Source organism: Pinus tabuliformis, chromosome 3_2 (genome assembly GCF_031772625.1).
Source record: "Pinus tabuliformis cultivar Carrire ecotype Pingquan chromosome 3_2, CPIR1, whole genome shotgun sequence".
NCBI lineage: Eukaryota > Viridiplantae > Streptophyta > Pinopsida > Pinales > Pinaceae > Pinus > Pinus tabuliformis.
The window spans coordinates 440,750,790-440,768,750 of NC_142302.1; positions in this window are offsets into that span (position 1 = coordinate 440,750,790).

A 17,961-nucleotide genomic window follows, 5' to 3' on the forward strand; every position below is an offset into this window, starting at 1 on the left:
TAGAACATGTTGTTAAAAATTCTTCAATAAATGTAAAAGGAAGAGGACAAAAAAACCATACTTTTCTTGACAAAAAGAGAGCAGGGGATTCAAGACTAGATCTACTGAAAATTAAATACATTGTTTTTTGAGTACATGAATAGATTCTTACAAATTGCTTGCACAAGGTAATATAAAAATAAAACATCTCTAGAATTTAAGTGAAACCATCTTTTTACTAGATCTATAGGAAGATCAAGACACCAGATTTTGGAGATTTCTTACTTTGATATTTTCTATATTTTTAGAACATTTGAAAAAAAAAAAGATTACATATTTTTCTTCTTTACTTCTTACTTCTTTTCTAAAAGAATGTTTTTGTCCTTTCCTTTGGTGAAACCTCTTCCTCAACAGGTGAATTGATGATCTCTGATTGCACTAGATCTGGAACTGCCTGATCAAAATGGGATATTGAATTAATCATTCAACCTTGACTTCTGCTTCTGTAGAGTGCAGAATTCCAAATCTATTTCTAGAGGGAGAATGGAACTGCGTGATCGAAATGGGGTATTGAATTAATCATTCAACCTTGACCTCTGCTTTTGTAGAGTGAAAATTTCCAAATTTATTACTGGAGGGAGAATGTTGGTGAGACTCAAATCTATTAGAATGAGGCCTTTTGTGTTTCCTTGGAATTTGTTTGAATGTTCATTGCTATTTATTAATTTGAGAAGATGACGATGAAATAGAAAGAAGTTGAGATATTATAGTATTTGGACAAATTTTTGTAAAACACATACTTATCGCAAAAATTACATTTGAAAGGAACTTGCTTATAATCTAGAACCTGAAGATGACTTGGACCCTCCAAGTCAGCTAAATTACCTTTGGGAGTTTTGCAAAATACATTTCAACACAAATTTTGGCATGCTAGAAGTTGTATTCCTTGGACTGTAAACTAGTAATATAGCAGGTCAAATTACTTTTGGGAGTTTTGCAAAATACATTTCTAACACAAATTTTGGCACATGAGAAGTTGTATTCCATAGAATGTAAACTAGTAATATAGCGGGCCAATTTGTCGATAGATTTAAAAATACCAAAAAAAAAGGGGAAGATATGAAAGGGGGAAGATATGACAATTTGATCCCAGCAAGCGTAGAAAATTTCTATGTTAGGATTAAAATTAAAATTCAAATAGATGAGAAACATTTTCCTGGAGTCTATGAAGGAAGGCTCAGATGTGAAGATCAGATCTCTGTCCTCACATTCAACAATAAAAGCATGATATCACAATAAAATCATGATATCTGTTTCCATAGTACAGAGTACCAATGAGTTCATGATCTACCTGATTGTTAGAAATTTGTTCTAAATAGAAGTATAATTAGGGCAAAGGGGGATAACCTTACCCATCAACCCTTTTTTCCTTGAGAATTTTAACATTCTCATTGACCATAGAAGAAAATTCCAAATTAAGAGAAGGAATTGTGCTGACTCCTTTTACAAAGCTACTTAGGTGAATCACTGAACCATGGGGCAGTCAAAGACCACCCAGCAAAGAACTCTTTAAATCAACAACTCTGATTTGCTGGCGAAGATTTATTTATCTCAATGATAACTTGAGATTCTTCCAATTATGACAAAAGAGTAAAATATTTAAAATAGAACATGGACTATAGAAATTTATCTGAATGATAACTTGAAATTCTTGAGATTCTTATCCCACGCTGCATACGATTTTAGTGTATGTAAATGAAAAATTAATAGATCAATTTAATCTTAATTTTGATGGATTTGATTACCTATTCTTCCCCACTCTATGCCTTATGGCGTTTCCTTTGCAACATAAGGTGCAAATGCTAGTTAATGTGTTTGGAATATACTTTCGTCTAAAATCTCATTTACGACTATGGTTTGTGTTAAGTGGTGGATCCCTCAGCTGCTAGTAACATAGTGGATACGAAAATTGAAGCGATTAGGAAATGAAGTGATGAAATGGATTTAATTATGAAACGGATTCAGTTGGATCTGAAAAGTGGGTGCTAGGTTTTCTTTGCCAAAGGATTGAACGCATAGAAGCAAAAGTTGAACCTTGGTTGAGCTGAAGAACACGATTCATTTTCCTTGCCCTCAATCAGATCATACTCTAAGCTTCCAAAATCACCACCAGAAGAAGTGGTAGACAGAAGAGAAGCACAATGCCTATGGGAACTCTAAAGGTGTTGATGGTCAACGCCACGAGATTGTAGAATACTTCTCAAGGTCTTCCTTTGTATTTTTCCTCGAACTCTCAAACATAGGTGCAACCCTTGGAAACCAAGAGGCTGATTTCTGGAAAGGACTTGGTTAGTTGTCTGCAAGAAAGCACCAATGTTAATTCTAAACAAGGGGAAGTTAAACCAACAAACCAATTTGGTTGGTTTTCTTCGTATAACTCAATTGGATCGAATGGGATTTTATCATCAGCAAAAAGATCAGTATTCTTGCTTCGTCATTGTCCTCTAATTCTCAAATACAGGTGCAACCCTTGTAAAACAAGAGGTTGATTTATGCATAGGACATGGTTAGTTGTGCATAAGCAAGCACCGATGTCAAGTCTAAACAGGTGGAAGTTAAACAAACAAACGAATTTGGTTGGTCTTCTTTGTATAACTCAAATTAACTTAGTTTACTTTTATATTTTGCATTTTAATTTTAAATTGTTTTATTTTTTTAGTATTATTTAAATTACTTTAATTTAGTATTTAATTTAGTATTTAAAATTAAATAATAGTAAATAATAAATAATATAAATTTAACATTTATTATTAATTATAATATTTATAATCATATTTGTTTAATAATTTTTTTATAATATTATTTTTATTTTATATATTTATTAATGGCAAATACAAATGAAGCTTTCGAGGTATATCAACCACATTTATATTTTTAATGTTTTTAACTACTCAATATATATTTGATAAGTTTCTAGTTTTGATAAAATATAGTGTTATGATTTGTAAAATAAATTATTATTTATTAGAAAATTGACCTAAATGGTGAAGTTCATTTTCTGTTTTTTTCAAAGGAGTTGTCTTTAGTGTGACTTTTTGGAATTTCTGGTGCCGGAATCTGGTGGAAAAATTTGAGGTGAAATCTTGAACTGTGCTATTTAAATTGGTTTTTTGACTGTATATATGGATTCAGCACCCTAAAAAAACCGTAGGGCACTTCGATTATGCAAGGTTTACCAATCAAGCTTGTTGTTTCAACAAATTCTTGCGGATTTTAGAGAAATTAGACTGGAAAAACTTCCAAAAAGTCTCACTAAAGACAACTCATTTTTCAAATGATTAAACGATAGTTTTTTTTTTCTTAATAAGAATGGTTGAATTTTATTTAGAGAAAAAGGTTGGGCGGGAGCCTAACACCACTATTACATAATGCATCAGCAAGTTTATTTCAGGTGACTCAATCTCAACAGAGCCCGACTGGATCCATTGGCCATTCAAGGAAAAAAATTCAATTTAAACACTACAATCTGGCGTGATTACAAAGAGTTCCTTGGTCAATGCACAAAAGCCTAAAAAAGGGGAGGCAATATATTTTCCAATTCCAATTCTCTCTAATAGGATAAGGCGAGACCTACTTGTGCCCTTGATCCAGGATAGTTTTGCTTATATATGTATGAAAAGAATCACATGTAAACTTGCAGCTTAACAAAGAAATTTAATGTGCACAAAAGAAAGAGGAAGAAAACACATAAAGGCACAAAAATAAGACACCAAGGCTTGATAACGGAGTTCTTCCAACTCGGACTACATCTCCGGACCCAGCTCAAACAATGGGGAGGCCTTTATATTAAATGGCATGAAAAGAAGAGAATTACAATCATCAGTTGCATAACAAGAGGCTTATACCTCCATTTTGAAAGATGGCTATGAAATGGAGACCTCAGATGGAGAAGTGAGTAGCACCAATGCGTCCGTGGCAATGAGAGGGGCTGAAAACATGTAAAACTTGTCCAAAACAGACAAAATGCACTATCAGTCACCTGAAAGCTCTTCTCCCACGAACAGCGTGCTGAAATTCCTCTCCCCGTGCTCTTTCCAACTATCAGGCTTTATAGTACCTTCTTCATGACAAAGGCCGCTTAAATCGGGGTTGTTTGGTTCAAAATAGAGGCTGGTGGAGTAGAAGGATCGGTGGGCACAACCGACCCTTAAAAATAGTCTTTTATCATTGTAGCAATAATGCTCTAAAAACAGCAAAAAACACTAAAATCCGACCAAATCTTTAAGTCTCGGACTTCAGGAAACATTAAATCGGGCATATTTCCTTATCGGGTCTGAGCCCGAGATCGTAATCGACATATCAGGAGTGCAATAGTCCTGTTAATCGAGGATGGCGAACCGCCGATCGCTGATCGCCGATATCGGCGTCAACCGATCACATCGACATCCCGCTCACATGACGTCCTGGGGTCCCAATCTCTAACCGTTGATAACGATCCCACCGATCGCTTTATCGTTGATTGCATCGCAAGTCGGCCCCCTGCCTGCTCCAATATTTCCGACATGCATATATGGCCTTTCTCTGACCTGATATTTCGGCAATCACTGATCCGGGGTTCCATTGTGCCTCCTTAGTTTGCCTCTCTGGAGCCTCCGACTGCGATTTTTCCTTTTAAGGCTGAAAATCCATTTTTAAAGGAAAAATTCCTCATTTCTTTAAGGAACAAAGCAACCTTTTTTTTGTGATAACTTCATCATCCGGACTCGGATTGAAGTGTCGTTCACGCCGTTGGAATCAGGAAGATGAGATCTACACTCTATTCCTAGGTTGACTTTGTTCTATGCATTTTTATTTCTGTGTTTTTCCATGCCATTGTATCTGAAGATCCACCTGGATCAATCCTCCCCATTGAGGAGCTTTTGGACTGCCAAAAGCCTTCACTAGTCAATTGGCAAGTGAGGGAATTGTTCCCTCACCTTTTCCTTCTCCATCCATTTGGCCTTGCTAGGGTGCATTCCCTTAAAACCCACTCGAAGGTATTCCACATCTCCTCGCCATGAAGTCCTAGTCCTTCTATCAAGGATGATGTCTTCAGGAAACTCATCGAGAGATTCTGGTGCAAAATCATCAACTATAGGAACTATGCCCACCTCATCAGTTTCCATGATCAAAGGGGGTTCATACAAATTTAGGTTCTCCACATTCACTATTGAGTACATTTGCATATATACTGGCAAGTGAAGATGAAAGGCATTGTTCCCAATCTTCTCCAAAATAGTGAATGGTCCATACTAGATTGGTCGCAACTTCTTTCCTTCTCCCTTCATCCTGTCTTTACTGATGTGGAACCACACTTTTTCGCCCACTTGGAATTGATGGTCGACTCGGTGTTTATCATGTCGAGGCTTATGACGGGCTTGAATTTCCTCCAACTTCTCTTGCACTGCTTGGTGAATCAGTTGGATTCGCTGAATGAACTACTGAGCTTTGTCCCTATCATTACATCCACTGGAGCCATCTTCCCTTCCAAAGACCATATCAAAAGGGTCCTTTAGTAGGTAACCAAAACATGTCTCGAATGGTGAACATTACGTAGATGAATGCATTGCTCGGTTGTAGGAATGTTGTACATAGGGGAGATGCTCATCCCACAACTTGGGATGTTTCCCACAATAGCCTTGTAACAAGTGTACCATGGTATGATTTACAATCTCTGTCTGTCCGTCAGTCTGCGGATGAAATGTCATGCTTCTTTTCAATTTGGTGTCCATCATCCTCCACAAGCTGGTCCAGAACTCTCCAAGAAAGCGAGAGTCCCAATCTGACACAATCAATGTGGGTAATCCAAAGCGGACCCAAACATGTTGAGAGAAAAGAGAAGTAGTTTGCTCTACAGTAATCTGCTTTTTACAAGGCATAAGAATACACATCTTGCTAAAATGGTCAACGACGACATAAAAATAGTCGTGACCCTTCCTAGACAAAGGAAAACCTCCTACAAAGTCCATTGACACACTTTCCCATGGATGAATTAGAATAGGGAGTGGTGTGTAGAGCCCAAGTTTTCTATTACAACGCTTTGAAACAGAACACATCGCACAACCCTTTACATAGCGAGTCACAATGTTTTTCATATGAGGCCAAAAGCAAAATCTTTGTACATGACATAAAGTCTTTTCGACACCAAAGTGTCCAGACACAAGAGAGGTGTGGGCCTCTCGAATTACATGTACTCTTTCCCCTGTGGGAATACACAATTTACCAAGGTGATACAATAGTTTCCCCTGCAAGTGATAGTTGTCCACATGTGAACCATGGGTTAGTTTTGCATAAATCTCCTTAAAGTCATCATCGTTAGCATATTGTTCAGCATAACTCTCAAAAGATAACGAAGCATTATGCAAAATAACAGAAGCAAAAATAGGAGGGCGAGATAGCATATCGACCACTTTATTGCTAGTGCCCTTCTTATACTTTATTACCAGATGAAACTGTTGAAGAAAGCCCATCCACCTGAAATGACGAGATTTCTGCAACTTGGTTTGTGACTGAAGGTACTGCAAGGGCTAATGATCTATATGGATGATGGTCTCCTTGCCGATCAGGTAGTGTTTCCACTTTTTCACACTCTGCACCAAGGCATAAAGCTCCTTGTCATAAGTGGGATAGTTTATCACATCTTGAGAAAAATTCTTAGAATGGTAACAAATCGGCTTCTTTTGTTGCATCAGTACAGCTCCCATGGCATAACCACTAGAATCGGTTTTGATCTCAAATGCCTGTTGGAGATCGGGTAAGGCTAAGACTAGCGCGGTGCTGATCTTGTCCTTCAATGTTTCGAAGGACTTCTGCTGTCTTCCTCCCCATTGGAAGACCTGCTTCACACTTGTCAATGTGTGCAAAGGTGCTGCAATAACAGAGAAATTAGCAATAAATCTTCTCCAATACTGGACTGCACCTAAAAAGATATGGACCTCGGTTACACTAGTAGGCTTAGGCCAATTTACAATCGCTTCAACTTTTGAGGGATCAATCTTTAACTGACCATGACCAACAATATGACCTAGATAACCCAAAGAGGTTTTCCCAAACTCACGCTTTGACAATTTTACAAAGAGTTTTTCTTTTTTTAGTACATCAAGCACTTTCTTTACGTGACACACATGATCAACCCAACTCTTACTAAAGACAAGTATATCATCTAAATATACAAGAGAAAAATCATCAATGAAAGGCCAAAATATATCATTCATAACCTTCATAAAAGTGGTTGGAGCATTGCAAAGTTTGAATGGCATCACCATCCATTCGAACAACCCCTGCTTGGTCTTGAAAGCGGTTTTCCACATGTCCTGCTCTGCAATTCTAACCTAGTGATAACCACTTCACAAATCCAATTTTGCGAAATAAACAGCATTCTTCAATTGATCCAATAAATTGTCTATGCGAGGAAGGGGATAGAAATTTTTCACCATAATCTTGTTGAGCGTGCGGTAATCCACGCACATCCTCCATGTGCTGTCTTTCTTTGGGACTAAGACAATCGGTGAGCCGCACAGAGAAGTTCTCGACCTGATGACTCCTTGGTCCAGCAATTCTTGCACCTGTCACTTGATTTCTTCCATCTCAATAGTCGACATCCTATACATGCCAATATTTGGCAAAGAAGCATCTTGCTACATATGGATTTCATGTTGGATTTCTCTCTTCGGAGGTAATCCCTTCGGTTCCTGAAACAGCTCATCATAATTAGAAATTAACTCAACTAATTCCTGTTTATGTTCCTGATCGCAGCCCTAGAAAGCATCAGCGAATTCTGCCTCTTTTTCCCTTACAACCATAAGCATGCATCCTTTACTGGAATTCACCAGTCTTTTCATTTGTCCAGTGCTTACAAGGTTGGCATTAATTTTATTTTGATGAGCCCTTACAATATATTCTACCCCATCTTTGGTGATTTGATATTTGTTTTCATGACAAAAAAAGACTGCCTTTCTATCATACAGGTATGGGCTCCCTAACACCATGCCACAGATATCCAATGGTATTACATCCAGCTCTACTTCATCTACGAGCTTAGAAGTGATCACAAATTTGACTTTACACTGCTGGGTTACATTCAGTTTTTCTTTATCGTGTATCCATCCCAGCGGGTAAGGTTTCGGGTGTGGTTTTGTCTCTAAGCCGAGTTTCTTTACCAGGGATTCTGCAATTAAGTTTGCTTGGGACCCAGTATCAAATAGAGTTTCAAATTTATTATGATTTACAGCAACTCTGATATGAAACAGTTCAATTCTTTTTCGGTCATTCGAGAGGGACTCATTTACAAAACCGGTGCCTTCAAGCGATTCAGAATTAACATGAGGTGTAAGAGTACCTTTTGTTCCTGTTGTTGTGATCAGCGCTTCATCTCCCGAATCCGATCCAAGGTCTTGCTGCGCCGCTGCCACTGTCTTCTACTTCCCTTTTCCTCCATACTTCTTTGGATGCTTTTCTGGGTGCTGCTTCCAATAGTGATCGTCATCGTGGCCTTCCTTCTTGCAGTGATTGCTATAAGGCCACTCTCCTTCTTTGGCTGTTGTTGTTTTCTTCTCCTTCTCTTTTCATTTCACTTTGAATTTTCCATTGGGAGGTTTGAACGGTGGCTTTCTGGGCTGATCATCTCTTTCATTTTTTCCCCTGTTCTCAATAATAATTTCTTTTATGCTAGTTGTGTCAATAGTGGTTGGTTCAAACAACAACAATGAATGCCTAATGTAGCTATGCAATGAGCCTATATACTTAGTTACAACTTCTAGTGTATCAAGTGCAATACCTAGATTCAGTGCTTGCTTTCTAAATTCTTCTGTAAAACTCTGAACATCCTACCCTTTGCCTTGCCTTAAATACTGCCAATTCATCAAGGCTTTTTGCTTGTATCCTAAGGGATAAAATTGTTCCTTTAATGCAGAAACAAAATCAGGCCATGAGGAAAAGAGCTTACCCACATTCTTGCTACTCTGTAATTTGCTCTCCCACCAAACAAGAGCGGTGCTACTCAGTCGTAGAGAGGCCAGGTGTATCTTCGCCTCATCCTCTACGATTTGTTGAATCCTACAGTAGACCTCAATTTGCCTAACCCAATTGTTAAGCTTCTCTGCGTTACTTTCACCATTATACATCGGAAGATCAAATTTAACATCTAATTTTAAAAAGGTTTCTTAGATAAATCCCTGGGATTTCTAGGATTATTATGATGAGAGGAAGAAGAACCTTCATTCGCAGGAGGAGAAGGAGGGGGGTCTCCTCCACCATCTCCATGTGTTGAACCTAGTTCTTCTACAATTGTCCCATCTACTCTCTCTAGCCTTAAAACCAACTGACTGACATTCTCTGCCATTGAGTAGAAGGTCTTTCTGAAATTACGCTCCTCTTCCAGATGAGCTTCATCTTCAGCCATGTTTCTTTTTCGATGTGCACGCCCTACTTCTAGATTGAAAGGTTCTAGTTCCCCTTCGCTTATTTGAAGCCTGTTTCTTATTAGCATACAAACATGCAATTCACATCTAAAAATCCGTGCTCTGATACCAGTTGATCCAGGGATACTTTCGCTTATAGATGTATGAAAAGAATCACATGTAAAATTGCAGCTTGACACAGAAATTTAATGTGCACAACAGAAAGAGGAAGAAAACACATAAAGGCACAAAAATAAGACACCAAGGCTTGATAATGAAGTTCTTCCAACTCGGACTACATCTTCGGGCCCAGCTCGAACAATGGGGAGGCCTTTATATTAAATGGCATGAAAAGAAGAGAATTACAATCATCAGTTGCATAACAAGAGGCTTATACCTCCATTCTGAAAGATGGCTATGAAATGGAGACCTCAGATGGAGAAGTGAGCAGCACCAATGCGTCCATGGCAATGAGAGGGGCTGAAAACATGTAAAACTTGTCCAAAACAGATAAAATGCGCTATCAGTCACCTGAAAGCTCTTCTCCCACGAACAACGTGTTGAAATTCCTCTCCCTGTGCTCTTTCCAACTATCGGGCTTTATAGTGCCTTCTTCATGACAAAGGCCACTTAAATCGGGGCTTTCTAGTTCAAAATAGAGGCGGTGGAGTAGAAGGATCAGTGGGCACAACTGACCCTTAAAAATAGTCTTTTATCGTTGTAGTGAAAATGCTCTAAAAACCCCGAAAGTCACTAAAATCTGACCAAATCTTTAAGTCTTGGACTTCAAGAAACATTAAATCGGGCATATTTCCTTATCAGGTCCGAGCCCGAGATTGCAATCAACATATCGGGAGTGCAGCAGTCCTATTAATCGGGGATGGATGACCACCGATCGCCGATCGTCGATATCGGTGTTGGCCGATCACATCGGCATCTCGCTCACATAATGGCCTAGTGTCCCAATCTCTGATCGTCGATAAAGATCTCGTCGATCGCTTTATCAATGACCGCATCGCAAGTTGGCCCCCTGCCTGCTCTGATATCGCCGACATGAATATATGGCCTTCCTTCGACCCGATATTTTGGCAATTGCTGATCGGGGGTTCCGCTGCGCCTCCTTAAGGCCACCTCTCTAGATCCTCCAACTGTGATTTTGCCTTTTAAGGCTAAAAACCCATTTTTAAAGGAAAAAATCCTCATTTCTTTAAGAAACAAAGCAACCTTTTTTTCGTGATAACTTCATCATCTGGACTCGAATTGAAGTGTCATTCACACCATTGGAATCAGGATGATGAGATCTACACTCTGGTCCTGGGTCGACTTTGTTCTGAGAATTTTGATTTCTGATTTTTTCCATGCCATTGTATCTGAAGATCCACCTGGATCAGCCCTTAAACGGATCCTGCAGCACTTTGTATCCTTTGTTTATGTAAAATTTTCTGAGCAGCTTCATTATCACGTTGCTTGTATGTTGAATGCGTGAGAATAGGTCACGTTGAGAGTGACTATCACGATTTCAGGTTTTGTCTTGGATGTTGGAGTAGAGAAAAGTCTAAGCAGTGTGATCATCGACGGTTAGGAGTTGGACGATTGAATGATGCCTGCACCAGATTTTGGGCAATCATGGTAACTTCTTCTTTTCATATGAAGGGCGTAACAAGGAATCATTGTCACTAATGACTATTCTTGCACAGGTCAGAATTCTATGTTAAGGAATAGGATGCCATTCTGATGCTTCATCGTTCTTTGATAGGGAACCTTGGGCTAAGAGGCATCCCATGTTTGCCCTTATGTCGACTTCCTTGTTTAGGCTTCGGAGGATGTGGTAGAATGAAGTGGTAGTGAAGTTCTGCAACACTTTCCTTAGTCTATCAAGAGTCTTGTTGAGTGCTGAGTTCTTGAGATGTTCACCCATGTTTAGGATTTTTATCAGGATTTCCAAATCCCCAAAGACTTGAAGGTTTATTCCTTTGTTCCCCTGGGCAAGCTGGTAAGCTTTGAGCAGTCCTAGAATATCTACATGGTTATTAGTGCTCTTTCCTAATCCCTAGCTAAAGTTGTCTCTTTTGTGCCCATCTGGGGAGTAGATTACACCCCCTGCTCCTGATATCCCCGGGTTTCCTTTGGAGGCTCCATCGAAGAATATCGTAACTTTGCCCTGATTTTTCCACCACTTTTGGAAATCCAATTCAGAGGTTTGAAGCCTCCACTCTGGATTGGGGCAGGGCAAAGCAAGATTCTTTTTATTGTTGGCATGCCTCAAGGAATCACAAGCCAGCTGATCTCTTTAGGAATGAGCGCATTGTCTGGTTTATGAGGTCGATTCTCATAAGTTTCCAACATCAATGCTTTGGCTTTGACAGCCACTACATTGGGAGTTTGTAATCTGTTATTGAAGATGGCTTCATTCCTAGCTAACCACACTTCCCAGCAGATGTATTTTGGAATTGCATACGAGATTTTAGCCCACATTGATTTGCTCTTCAGTGCATGAGGAGAGCGCTCTTTCCAGGAGGTGAATAGACTAACCACTAAGAGTTGCACTAGTATTTGAGCATTGAGCCCGAGCATTGCTTGAGACCATACTTCTTGAGTAAAGGGACAGTCAATGAACAGATGTTCAAATGTTTCTTGATCCGAACAACAGTGAGGGCATCTATGGGGTCCTATAACTCCACGTTTCATTAAGTTATCTCTAGTGAGGACCCTTCTATGCATGAGGATCCAGCAGAAGAAGTTAATCTTTGGGAGGCCGAAGGGTCCCATACATGCTGCCAAAGTGAAGGGGAGTGGATCTGTGGATGATGTTCTTGGAGAGCTGCAAAGCCCTGAGATGTTGAGTAAGCTCCAGTATTTCCCCAACCCCACTTGTCCCTTGAATGAAGGTGCACAGGAGCCATACCTTAGATCGCAGCTAGAAAGAGGTGAAGTTGAGGAAGTAGCCTGTCAGGGAGGTGATGGAAAGCCCATTCGCTCCAATTCCCACCAGAATCCCAGGAGGAAATATCAACCAGCTTGTGGATGCCATTCTGAATAATCCAGTCACGCAAATCTGGAATTTCACCGATAGATTTTAGGGGTTGAAGGCCCATTATCTTGTCTTCCCACAACCCAATTCTTTTTCTGTTTCTAGTGATTCTGTAGAGATGGTCTTTAAGAACTCCCAGCCTCACCTACATAGCTTCCATAGAGTGGTTCCTTTGCAAGAAGCTCCTTCATCCATATTATTTATAGAGGGCCCGTGCAAATACTTTGTAATTAGAACTTGGCTTACTGGATGTCATTGATTTGAGAAGATTTTCCAGAGGATCTTTCCTCCCAAAGCTAGATTGGCCAACCCAGGGTCTCTTACTTGAAGTCTGCCTTCTGATAGAGGCCTTTTCATAATGTCCCAGCTTACTAGATGATTTTTTTTTTATTCCCCTTTCCTCCTTGCCACAAGAAATTTCGAATCAGCTTAGATAGTTGTTCGGTGATCATTTTTGGAGCTAAAAGAAATGAAGCCTGATAGATTGGAAGGGAGGAGAGAACATATTTTACAAGGATAAGCTTCTCGGTTGAGGTAAGCCACTGGCCACCCCACGCAGTCATTTTTGCCTTGATTTTGCTAATAATTTCCATCCAATGAGGGGCCTTGCTGGTTCCCAATGTTAAAGGTAGACCTAAGTACTTGAGTTTGTCCCAAGAGGCGTAGCCCGTGAAGCCCAGGGCTTGAGCAATCCGAAGGATAGTTTGTTAATCTACCGACCAGCCATACACAATTCTTTTCATCCTATTGACCAGAGCTCCGGAAACTCTGCAGAAGCTTTGGATAACATCATTGAAAGACCTTGTTATTTTAATGGAGGCACCTCCCATAAGGAGAGAGTCATCAGCGAACAAGGCGTGGTTGATTGGTATTGTTCCTTTTATCTCCCTGATGTTGGGGAGTGTCCCATTTAACTTCTCTGTTGTCAGCTTTTGACTAAGGGAATCTGCCATCAAAATGTATAGGAAGGGGGATAGTGGGCAGCCTTACCTTATGCCCCTTCAGGCTCTGAAGTAATTAGCCGGCCTGCCATTTACTAAAGGAGATATCCAAGGCTCTCCTATACATGCTTTGATCAATTTTATAAAATCAGAGTTGAAACCAAAAGTAGAAAGAACTTGGAGGAGGAAAGAATGCCTTACTCGGTCAAAGGCATTCGCCATGTCCAGCTTAATGAGCATGCCTTGCTCTTGGCATTGTTGGCTGGAATGAATGATTTCCTACACCAGAATCACATTGTCCAGGATATGCCTGCCTTTAACAAACCCACCTTGGTTGGGAGAGATGAGTTTTTCCGGAAACAACTTTATTCTATTTGCAAGTAACTTGGTGAGAATTTTGTAGGACGCATTACATAGCAGTATTGGCCTAAAGTGGTCAAATGCCACCAGGTTTGCTTCTTTTGGGATTAGCACTAGGAAAGTGGAGTTTGTGCTTCCTCCCACTTTATCTTTTTGGAGGAAGCCTTTGATCATTTGAAACATTTCAACCTTGATGATGTCCCAGCAGATTCTATAGAAATGAATGGAGAACCCATCGGGTCCTGGAGCTTTTTCTGGTTCCATATTCAAGATGACATTGTTGATTTCACCTTGAGTGAAGGGCTTAAATAGTCTTGAGTTATCCTCCTCGTTAACTAGTCTTGGAACATGATTGAGGAAGTCTTGTGATTCCTCATCATCATCCACACCTTCTTCCTTGTACAATTGCTAGAAATGAGAGGTTGCAGCCTCTTTTAATAGAGTTGTGCCTTTGAGGACAGCCCCATCCGATGAGGTGATTTCAGCAATGTGGTTTCTAGAAAGTCGAGTTCGAATTTGTTTGTGGAAGAAGGATGAATTTTTGTCTCCAGAAACGAGCCAGAGATAACGTGATTTGAGCCTCAAGGATTCTTCCTCCTTTTTGAATGAGCGAAGAGTGTTTATTTGGAGTTCTTTCTCATTCTAAATTTCTGAGCAGGTAATGTCTTGTAGCTCCATGTCCATTTGAAAATCGAGCAGCTGCTTGATGTTCTGCTTTCTATGCGTAGTGGGGGAGTCTGAGGGCTTTTTTATCCATTCTTTCAAGGCTATTTTGGTGGCCTTTAGCTTTTGTTCCCACGCATAGCTAGGTGATCCAAGAATAAGGTTGGACCATGCTTTCTTGACTATGTCCATAAACCCTTCCCTGTTTGACCAGAGAGGGCTAAACCGGAAGGGGATGGGCCCCAATTTTTCTTCTTCTTCAAACAGCAAAAGAATGGGTTTATGATCTGAAGTCAACTTTGGCAGAATTTTGGTGGAGATGATCTTCTCTTCAAAGAGGAAGGTGCTCTGAAGTAGAAATCTATCCAACCGGGCTGATATGTGCTCCGCCCCAACTCTGTTGTTTGACCAAGTATATAGCCCTGTTTTTGGCTTAAAGTCCAATAAATCCCATTGTTGAATTAGGTCTTCCATGAAGGGAAGGAAGTGGTCCCTGCTGCTGATTCCTCCTCTTTTTTCCTTTGGGTCAAAGATGAGATTGAAGTCTCCTGCTAGAATTATATTCTTGGGGGAATAAGCGTCAAGGAAATCAGACAGGGTTTGCCAGCAGTCTTTCTTTTTTGCATAGAGGGCAGGGACGTAAAGATTAAAGAGTGTGAAGGTAATCTTACTAGCAAGGTTTTGGAGTTCAATGTAAATCCAATGCTGCGTTTGGAAGGAGCCCTCAAGTTGAAAATTTTCTTCCTCCCAGAGGCTGGAAAGCCCACCGCATGTATCCCTTGCACTTACTGCTTTGTTGGCTTTTGTTTTCCATTTTACTTTGCTGAGATCAAGAAGGGCATCCCCTTATATTTTAGTCTCTTGGAGCATGAGGATCTCGGGAAATTCTGATTTCAGAAGGTTCTTCACTACTTCAGCTTTTAAGGGATTCCCCAAACCTCTACAGTTCCAAGAGACTAATCACATTATTTACTAGCAGGGGGGGCAGTCCCTCCCTTGGGAGGCCTGGTTCTAGTATTTATGTCGATGGACATCTAAATCGTGGGTTGGTTTCCTTGCATTTTTTGTCTCTCCACCTCTTCTTCTCTTGCCTCTTTGTGAGATTTCCTCCCAACTCTTTTCGAAGGCCTCTCAGTAGTCTCATCTTCCGAGGATCAAGAGATCTTTGTAGTCTTCTTCCTTGTCATGTCTGCATAGGATGGGGGGCTAGGGACACCTCTTGGGATTCCAGTTTAGAGAGGGCATGTTTCCTCCTATCTTTTATCTTCTTCCTTAGTAATGGCATGATGTTTGTCCTCTTCATCTACTGGATCTGGGATTTTTTCTGGTGTACTGGGTATTTCAAAGGGATTGGTGGAAATGTCTACTCTTGGAGGGACTATGCTCCCCTCCCCTTGTGCTATGGGTGGGGCACCACTCCCCGCGGACACTCCTTTCCCTTTGGTTTTGTTGTTATTCTTAGCTGATGCTAATTTTTTGACCTGTGTCCATTGTTCTCCTTTCAAGTTCTCAGCCCCCTCCTCTGATTTCTTTTTACAATGCCTAGCAAAGTGCCCATAGCCATGGCAGTGCCAGAATTTAAATGGGAGTTGCTCGTAATCTAACACTTGAATGTGAGACCAATTAGCCACCGTGACCTTTATAGCTTCAGGGAGGCCTTCCTCCAAATCAACTTCTATACAAATTCTCGCGCAGGTGTACTAATCCCTCCTTTCTGCTCAATCAATGTATTTGTCAAGTTTATTTCCTATGGTTTCTAAGGATTTGGTATTCCAGTAGTGCAGTAGTAAATGAGGCAAGCGCACCCAAACGAGGACAGCCAAGGGCACATCCTGAGTCGGATCGAAGTCCGGAGTCCATTGGTTCAGGTACAAACCCTGAGGGCCCATGAAATACAGGCCATTTCTGAATATGAGATTCTATCGATTCAAATACAAAGACAAAGAAGCCTTTGCCGATGAAATGGCTTTTGATTCCTTCCTTGACAAGAGGTCACCAGTTCCTTTGCACCCATGCATCTACAGCTTTAGGCGAGGGCCATAGCCTGGTGAACTACCCAATAAGTCCTCGTTCTACTAAGTTCAAAGCTGATCTGCAGGGTTCTTCAGTGGGAAAAGCTACTGTGGGGATGGTTTCCATTCTTTTGACAAACTTCTGCTAGTTGTCATTTGCTAGTCGTTTATTGCATGCCACTACCAGTTTCTGGAACGCATATAGTTCAGATGGAAGGGGAGGGTCATGGTCAGGGACCCCTCCTGGGGCCATGGCGATGTTGTTGCACACAATAGATCCCCATGTCGAACGTTGCTCCTCACACATGCGTTCCTCTCCAAACCCCTATTAAACAATAGTTTTAAAGAAAAACTAAATTAATCATTATTTATATTAATTAATATCTTTATAAAATTATTTAGATTTTATAAAGATACATTAGTGTGGTTATTTAAATTATATATATATATAATCACTAATACACATCAAAACACTTATTTCATAATACATTTCACATTATCAAACTTAAAAAAAAAATAAAAAAAAAAAAAATAAAAAAAAATAAAAGAAATTCATAAATTTTAATTAAGTTTATTTTAAATATTAATTATTAATAATTATAAAAAGAATTAATATATGAAATCAGCATATATATAGTTAAAAAAATATATAACAATATTATTAACCATGAAGATTTATCTCACTTTATCAGAGAGACTAAGCTTAGAATTTGGAACGTAAAAAGTGACATTATGAAAAAAATTGAAATTGTAAATTTGGTGCCTAAGTATTTAAGTTTCCCCTTCAATTTAGACAATATTCTTAGTTGCAACACCTATTTCTTGCCACCATTTCTTGCTAGTAATGGAATTCTCTAGTTGGACACTATTGACATACATTTCATAAAAAAAATTGGCGATATAGAGTTAGACTAGTGAGTTATTGTGCTTTCTTTTTTCAAGGATAACTACCTTCTAACCTACCTCTCGATTGCTATAAAAAATTGCATATAACAACACAGAAAAATTTGACCCTCACAAATCTACATAAAATATAAAGTGACAGAGATGAAAAAGAAATCACCATCATTAAATTTCCACTTTATAGAAAAGATAAATTTGAAATTCTAGGCCTACTAGAGATTTTTAACTTGTTACGTCGAAGGAGTATATATTTCAACCTTCGGATGGATGAAGGTTGGTTGAATTTTTTAATCAATGACAAAGATTTAATGTGTTGGGAATATAATTTCGTCTAAAAGCTCATCTACGGCTACGGTTTGTGGTAAGTGGCAGATCCCTCAGCCGTTGGTAACATAGTAGACTAGCATTTGCACCAGATGTTGCAAAGGAAACGCTGTAAGGCATAAAGTGCAGAAATCCATTATCCATGTAGTGTGTGCATTACGTCAATGACCTAAATATCAACATATCTATTCACTTTTTCTAAATGTTGTAAACGACCAGAATTATAGAAATATTCTTAAATTTGTACCAATATTTATAGGCAAAAATATTTTTGTCTTTCGGATTTTCTAACACTTGTCAAACATTTTCAT